The sequence below is a fragment of the Anas platyrhynchos genome, chromosome 3 (genome assembly GCF_047663525.1).
Source record: "Anas platyrhynchos isolate ZD024472 breed Pekin duck chromosome 3, IASCAAS_PekinDuck_T2T, whole genome shotgun sequence".
NCBI lineage: Eukaryota > Metazoa > Chordata > Aves > Anseriformes > Anatidae > Anas > Anas platyrhynchos.
In genome coordinates, this window is record NC_092589.1 from 14181319 (window position 1) to 14189188 (window position 7870).

Consider the following 7870-nt stretch of genomic DNA (forward strand, 5'->3'; position numbering starts at 1 on the left):
GATGGTGTTTGGTTGGCCTTTGCTCTGGAAAAGCCTCTTGTGGCTACGCCACAAAAGGTCAGAGTAAGGCTGAAAGATGAGCTCTTCTCCACCCTCACCCCCTCCAAAAAAAAAGGATTAGACACCTGGTATTTAGTAATTTTCTTCATGATCATCATCCCTTCACCTGTAGCTGTGTCCTTCATGTGCTCGCTGTTGTACAGCTTTGGCTGCCCTAAAACTCATTGATTTATGCCGCTGTGTTAGCACGTCTGATAAAAGGATATTATCAGTCCCCACACAGATTTGCCTCACACAAGTTTCCAGAACCACATAAAAACACATTGTGTGTTTCATATTTTTTCCACATCAAGGCAATCGTTGAAATCAGCAAGCCTCCCTGCACAGGGTCAGCTCCACTGGAACTGAAATGCTCCTCGTCATCAGCACTGACTCCAATCAGTGATAACTGAGGGGCTAATGGCATTTGGCGTGGCAATTTCTGCCCTGTTCGGACTGAACTATCACAAAGCCCTTACTACTGATTCAGGTTCCTGGTTAACACCGAGGTCAGTGTATAAACTGTCCTACACGTCTTTCTCATGCATAGTCAAATAGCCATCGATCTACCAAGTTACCCCAGCCCCATAACCTGTACTCCGGTGACCGTACTTCTCTTCGGGACAGGTTAAGGTTACTTCCAGCAAGCAGTCATCTGCATTGCAAAAAGTGGGTCAGCCAGGCATCTGAAAATCTCTCAGCCCGTGCTGGCCTTTTCTTCACTGGCTGTAAGACAAGAAAGCTTTTTTGCTTCCTGCTTCGGTAACAAGAAGCTTAAGCCTTTTGCTTGTTGCAATCAACACCCTAAGGTACAGGAAGTTTAAAAGACCAAATGTTATTTCTGCTCTACCACATGCCAGTAAATTGACTTTTTTTTTTCCCCCCTCCTGGGGATCTGTTGCTATGGGTCTGCCAGCAGCATCTGACTTTTTAAGGTGCCTCTTCTGAACTCAGCCTGAATTTGTGGTAGCCAGCTCATGGTTTCTTTGTGTCTTAATGTTGTCTCTTGGGATTTTATTACTTTGGGAGAAACTTTATCTCCTTTGAAAGGGTAGTTTTCAGTGGTAAAGTTGGAAAATGTGAATGTTCAGCATGTGCCAGCAGAAGCAAGAGTGGAAAGGAAAACTTAAGAGTTAAGAGCACTTCGGACTGGCATTGTTAGCCTGACAGGGCAGCTCAGAGCCTGAAGAGCTTTCACATGCATAAATCCTGTTTTGCTTCTGACACATTACTGAAACCCTCTTCTACTCTATACATAGGAGGAAACGGGAGAAAGTATAAGAACAGCTTGGGTTTGCTGTGTGTGACTGCCCCAGCCCCTTTCTGTTCTGTCACAAAACCTACAAGACCTCTGCTCTGCTTTCCCAACACTCCTCCTTGCCACGACGGCTGATCTACCCTTCCTCATTCACCTCACTCTCATGAGAAACATTCGTGTCCCTTTTTGTCTTCTGGGGCCTCTCATCCCACTGAGTTCTGACAACTCTCAGACCTTCTGAGAACTGTTTCCTTCCAGTGCCTGCAAGTTCCTCTTTACAGCCAATACCAGCTGGGACCTCTGAACCAGCTGCTGCCCTGGCGTTTCATCCAAGTGACCCTTGCCAAAGCTCCCCACTGCTTTCTGAGAAAAAGCAAAAGCATTCCTCTCCCTCCCCTAAAGCTTCCTCTGGTGCGGCCTTGTCGGGGATGTCTTCATCCTGCCACCACTTTGAAGCCATCTCACGGGAATCTGGTCTTGGTCCTCCCCACTCAGAGGGAGCCTCCAGTACAAGCACATTCAGCTGCGTACTCCGCCAACAAGTCCAAGAAACAGACATTGGTACCAGGTCCAGAAACTAGGGAGCCAAACCTATTTCTTACAGCTCCATACCAAATCCTGCCTCTCTCCTTTTCTGGTGCTCTGATTGCTATTCCCTTTCTTCTACCCTGTTTGCATCAGTTGTCGTTTGAATCCTCTTTGAAGGAAAGCTTTTTAGGATGCGAACACTATTCTTCTTTTTCAGCTTAAACTTTCAGCACAGTAGATGCAGACAGAGGGCTCTGTGGGGCCTCTTTCGCTCCTGACAAAGAGCCTTTCTGCGTCTCACCGACCATAAAAGAAAAGCACTACGTGAAGCAATGTTAGACACGAAGCACACTATAGCTAAGCTTTCATCATGGACCCAACTACAACTTGGGGCTGCAATAACTACTATTTATTTGCTTCTTCCAGCATTCCCCCCTTGCAATATATGTCGATTTAAGTCCCAGCACCCACGCTCTTCCCATGCATTCCTGCTCCACAGGGATTTTGCACATCCTAATGGCTCTGCTGGTGCCTGTGACGCAGCTGCTGTCTGATGGCAGTCCTGTGCTTTGCAGCTGTAATGGAGGAACTACGTGGAAAGAGCAGAGACATTTGGAGTGACAGGGCAGGTCTTACCTAGACTCACCTCTCATTCTCCCTTTGGAGCAAAATATACCTTTAAGCACTGGTGATCTGCTGTTTATCCCATTTCATTCTCAGCTCTATGAACTCAGTGATCTACAGTCTCTTCAGCTTCTCAGCCACCAAACAATCCACAGCAGTCAGCAACTGGACTCCTAATTCTTTGGCATGGAGTGTGTGTCGGAGTTTCCAGACCTTGTAATCCCTGGGATCTGCATGGAAATTGTTACAGATGGACCTACGTGTGTCTATCCACACAGAAATATCCCCAAAGATTTGTCATATTCTCATGTTCTCATGCTTTTAGGTCTTTAGGGAATTTCCAAAGGATGCTTCCAGCCTGACTTGAAGTAAATAGTCCCAAGAGCACAGGGGACAAAGCCTGGCTTCTCGCCTGGATTTTCCAGTGCCTGCTGCAGTAGAGAGGTCCAACAAGAAATGTCAGCTGCAGTATTCGCAGCATTTCACTACAAGTCCTCCTGTGCTTAGGAGCTGAGCCACCCCCACTGGCTTTCTGCGCTGCTGAAGTCTCACCTCTGTCTAGTAACACTTTTGTTACAGTAAGCACATTAGCTCCGAGATCATTACCTGTCTATCAGGTGTGATCAGAGTTCAAAAGTAACTTGAGAAAAGCACAACCATGTTGGCTTTCTTTCCCTTGGAATCTATGCTAAAAATAAAGATAAAAGTCGTGTCTTTCATCTAAAGGACTGCTGTCCTGCAAGTGGGGTTATGGGGAATAGGGAGAAACTGAAGGCCAGAGGGCATGCAGTGCTGGAAGGAAATCACCCTCTACTTACACAGTGCTGTCTGCCCCTGTGGTTCTCTCCAGTGTATTGCTTCAGGGAGCTTCTAACTAGATTTTGCAGCTTTCTGCAAATTGCATTGCTTTAATTAACTGAGGTTCTCATTCACAAGGCATAGGATTGACAAAGGCTTTGGTATTAATTTCACTCGTCAATTCTTAGAGAGCATCTTTATAGCTTAGGAGGGAAGCTGCAGTCTGATCCTGTTCAGTGCATCATGATTTGAGATGACAGTCTAATTACCTGCTCCATACATCGTGGGAAACTGTGTTTGGGTGTTTTTTGTTTTTTTTTTGTTTGTTTGTTTGTTTGTTTGTTTTTTGATTAGTTACACTTTTTCTTGTAATTTTATGAGGTTACAGCTGCCAAGGTCCAGCCCTCCACAAAGGTCCATTCAAAGCACATCCACTTCTGGTGCCTGTACTCTGAGTCGCAGCTGGAGGACTAAAATCAGGTCCTGCAGCAGTGCCCCTGCATGAAAGGGGCACTATCAGGCTCCAGCTCTCTGCGGAGGCATGCTGCTGATGGGAAGTGGCATGAAAATGCTCGAGTGCTATCGGCTCTCCTCCGATACTCCCCCTGGTCAGGGTAGGGCTCTCTTCATGTTATTCAGAGCCTGAGCTGTGAAATGCTCACTGATTCCTTCTGACTTATCAGGGAGGCCTGGTGGTTATCTCACAAGGAAAGACAAGGCTTTTCTTCATTGCTACCTTTTTGCTTTAGGCTATTTAGCTGCCAAGTGGTTTTGTGCCCTCCTCTTCCAAGCTGTGAACAGAGTAGAAGCACAATAGAAATTCTCCCCCCGCCCGGAGACTGGGAGGGAAGCAAAGCTAAGCCTGACAGAGCAATATATTAACACATAAACCCATCTTCCCCTCAGTCTGTGGCAGCTTTCGGCCTGCTTGTGAGTGTTCACCTGAGCCACCCTGACCCTGTGTCACCAACACTGAGCACGTTATCGTGCATCTACATGGCCACCTCAGAAGGGACACAGCTCTCACGTTCACCTCCGGCCTCAACCCTCACAGCTCCTAAAGGCCCTGCTGGCACTGAAAGATTTGAACCAACAGCATACACTCCTCATAGAAAAAGAGATCAGATCCTTGTTGCTGGCTTTGTGCAATTATTTCTGGTGTCCTGCTAGTTGCATTTATTCTTCACCTCCAATTGATACAGAGAGGCCAACCTGGAACTGTTTGGAGGCACTTCAGCAGGAGCTGTGGTGACACAAGAGGTTTCTGAGGTGGCACATGCCCACAGCAGCTCCTCACAGACCCCATTCTCCTCCTGCACCCAGCTAGTCCCTTGAAACACGGAGGTTTTCGCTTGCTTTTCCACTCCCAGTGCTGAGAAAGCTTGGGAGAAGAAAGAAGAAAGCTCTGGACACAGCCTGAGGCAGGAGAGCCCCACGAGGCCTCTGTCCTACTGGAGCTCAGTTTCGCTCAGTTCCTGAGTCAGCTGGAGAAGGCCTTGAACTCCTGACGTGAAGCCAAAGCACCAAACTCCTGGGTCAGCACTGGACTCACACTGCCTCAGGCTGTCTGTAAGAGCAGACAGAGGAGAGGCCCTGCCCTCTGGCCTAAGACTTATTTATTGCCTAGAAGCAAAGGTACAGAGCAGATAGAGCCCTGCTCTTTGTCCTTAAGTCTCCAGACATAAGCTCCTTAACTGCTTTGCAGGAGAGCTCCCTCCCTAATCTCTGTTATTTTTAGATTAGCTATTTTGAAGGGAGTGCTAGATGCTCACTGCACACCTTCTCTTGAGGGTTTTGTTTCTCAGTGCTGAAAGCTCTGCTGCGCCTGTGGTTACACCACACCGGTTTGTTCTCTACTAGCTGCATCACAGACAGGGTTAGGCACGGGCAGGCACGGGAACAGAGACCTCTAATTAAGAAAAAGAAAAAAAAAAAAGGATAAAAATCAAAGCTGCGGTGACTCAGGCACTGGCTCACTCTCTGGGAACAGAGCCAAGTCTTCAGGCGGAGAGCTCTCCTCTGGGTGATGGTGATGTGGAGTCCCGGCCTCTCGGCGCTTCTTAGACCAGGCCACAGCAGGTGGAATTTGGCACGTGCCTCGGGGCTAGGTTTTGCTGACACATTCTTGAACTTTTGACTGGATTCTCCCCCTGAAAAGCAAGGGAGTGTGGAGCATGCTACCCCTCTTGGAGCAATCTTGAAGGAAAAAAATGACAGAGCCATGAGCACAGCCTGAACGCTGAGCTGGCTGTGGCTGTCTGCTTTGATCGGGTCTTCGAAACCACAGCACCTGGCACACCACAGCTCCTCTCCAGTGATGAACAGAGAGTTTGGCCTGTTTGTGCTTAGAGGTGTCTGAAGCAACTGGGAGGCAGGATACTTCAGCTACCTAAATGAAGAAAACCTCTTTGTGTTCGTGAAGTACTGTCTTGGCTTGTTGCAAAACCCTATCAGAATTTTACTAGTGATTTCTCCTCCTCTCAGGGAGGATCCTAACCACGCAGGATCCCAAGTGCTCAGCTTCACACAAACCTCCCTTCTCAGGGGAGAAGACGGCATCCGCCTGCCTCTTCCACACCAAAATCCCACCTTAAACTGGCTTTGCACTGCAGGGCTTTTCTACCCCAGCCCAGGGGATCGAAGGCCAATGTTTCCAACTCTAAAGATGACTGAATTGATAAGAAATGCTGAAGTTTTGGAAAGCAGGCATTTTAGAGGAATGCTTCCTCTAAAAGTATAGTAGATTAACCTATACATATCGATTTCATATATATAAGGTGCATATATATTTTTTCAATCAGACAAAGGTGAGTTCAGCAGCTTTTTGCTGATCGGGTGAAGTGTGAAAAATAGTATACAAGAGGGCTCCTGGTGCATGATCACAGCATCAATAATGAATCCCACTAAAAAAAAATACACTATTACCCAACTAGATCAAAAAGAAAAAGAAAAAGGAAAGCCGTGGTTATGGTGCAGAAGCCCCAGCAAGCCCCATTCTTCTGACCCAGGCTACTCAGGGTCCAGCATAAAAAGGGCAGGTGCTGCCCATTGCAATTGTTGCCACAATTCTGAAAGTCTGAAGCCAAGATTTCACTCCAAATGACAGTGCCAGTACAGGCAAGCAAGCCAAGACACCTCTAATGTGTTTTTGAAGACTCGCAAGGAACAAATCAATAACTTAACGGACTGATGTAACTGCACTTAGGCCTCCAAATCACTGCTGAAGCTTGTATTTAAACTAAAAATAAGTTTTTCATATTTTTAATGCAGAAAGCAAGAGCTGAAATGGTTTCCCCACAGTATTCATTTTTACTCTGGTGCTGTGGTTTCCGTACAAGAGCTAATGTACCTTTCTTTCTCCATTATCCCACGGTGAGAAGTACTCATTTGCTTCTCCAGCTGGAGCTTTGATACACACATAACAGCATAAGTCACTCAGAGGTGGGAGAGCTCAACCAGTTCCTACTTTGCCCACATGAAAGTCTGTGATTTTCTTTTCCATTGTCACAATATTTTTCATAAAGCAAGCCAGCATGTCTCTATGCTACCTTAAGTGGCTGTGCCTGTGGCAGAACTGTGACAAGCAAGACCACGCAAGGAGACGGGGGCAAGGCACCAGCGCTGGCTCTCTGCAGAGCTGTAATTTCCATGATTCACATCATTTAATAGCAACGCACCATCAGGGAAACCTGGAGCTGCTAAACGACAGCGATTTCCCACAGATAGGAAATAAAGCTTGTCATTTTAGAACACAGCATGTTTCATTTTACAGAAACAAAGATAGCTACATGATTCTTGCAAGATAATTGCTCTGGCTGTACATACATCCTTCCTGCCTCCCTTCCTTCACTTTCCCCACTTCCTTCCAGTCCCCATCCACCATTTTTTGAGGAAGAGGACAGCGTTTGCAAAGCAGGCTTTGTGTCTTTTAGAATCCTCATCCTTAATTTTCCTTTATAAAACCTCCTCGTCTCTTGGATAAATTAAGACAAGCATTTAGACACTCAGGGGAACAAAAGTGCAAAGCGAGAGGAACCTGAGAAAGATTTGGGGGAGGAATTTGACACAATGAAAGTACTGCTGCAGGTTTTTGGTTTTACATGAAAGGAATTCCACCTTCCACTTCCCTCAGAAACATCGTGTCTCATGATGCTTCCCTCCCACTCTTAAGCTCTGCGTTGCCGTTTGCTTAGCAGTTCCCTGGCACTAATACAAGTTTCCATAGCAAAGGGTGTTAAATGAGACTCTAATCACAAACTCGAGGAACTGATGAGGGCTGAAAGGCAACTAAAACAGACACGAAGCAGCAGAAAAAAATGCAAAATGTCTTTGGAATATCCCTGCTGGCAACTCTGCACTGGGAGATGGTGGGAAGAATATTCCCTTTAGAAATCCTGCCGAAGCAGAGCATCCAAAAGTCTCCCAAACACAGCTGAAAGTGCCAGACTAGATCTGAAGCCCAGAAGTGACTGGATCAGAACAGATGCTAGGGAGAGAGGCTCTGGCTGTCCTCTGTATCTACATAAATATCAAATCCATTGAAAGTCATGTGAAAAATTATGATAATGGGATCAGACTTAAAAATCTGTGGGACTTTCCCTGCAGAGCTTTAAGTGGAGCACT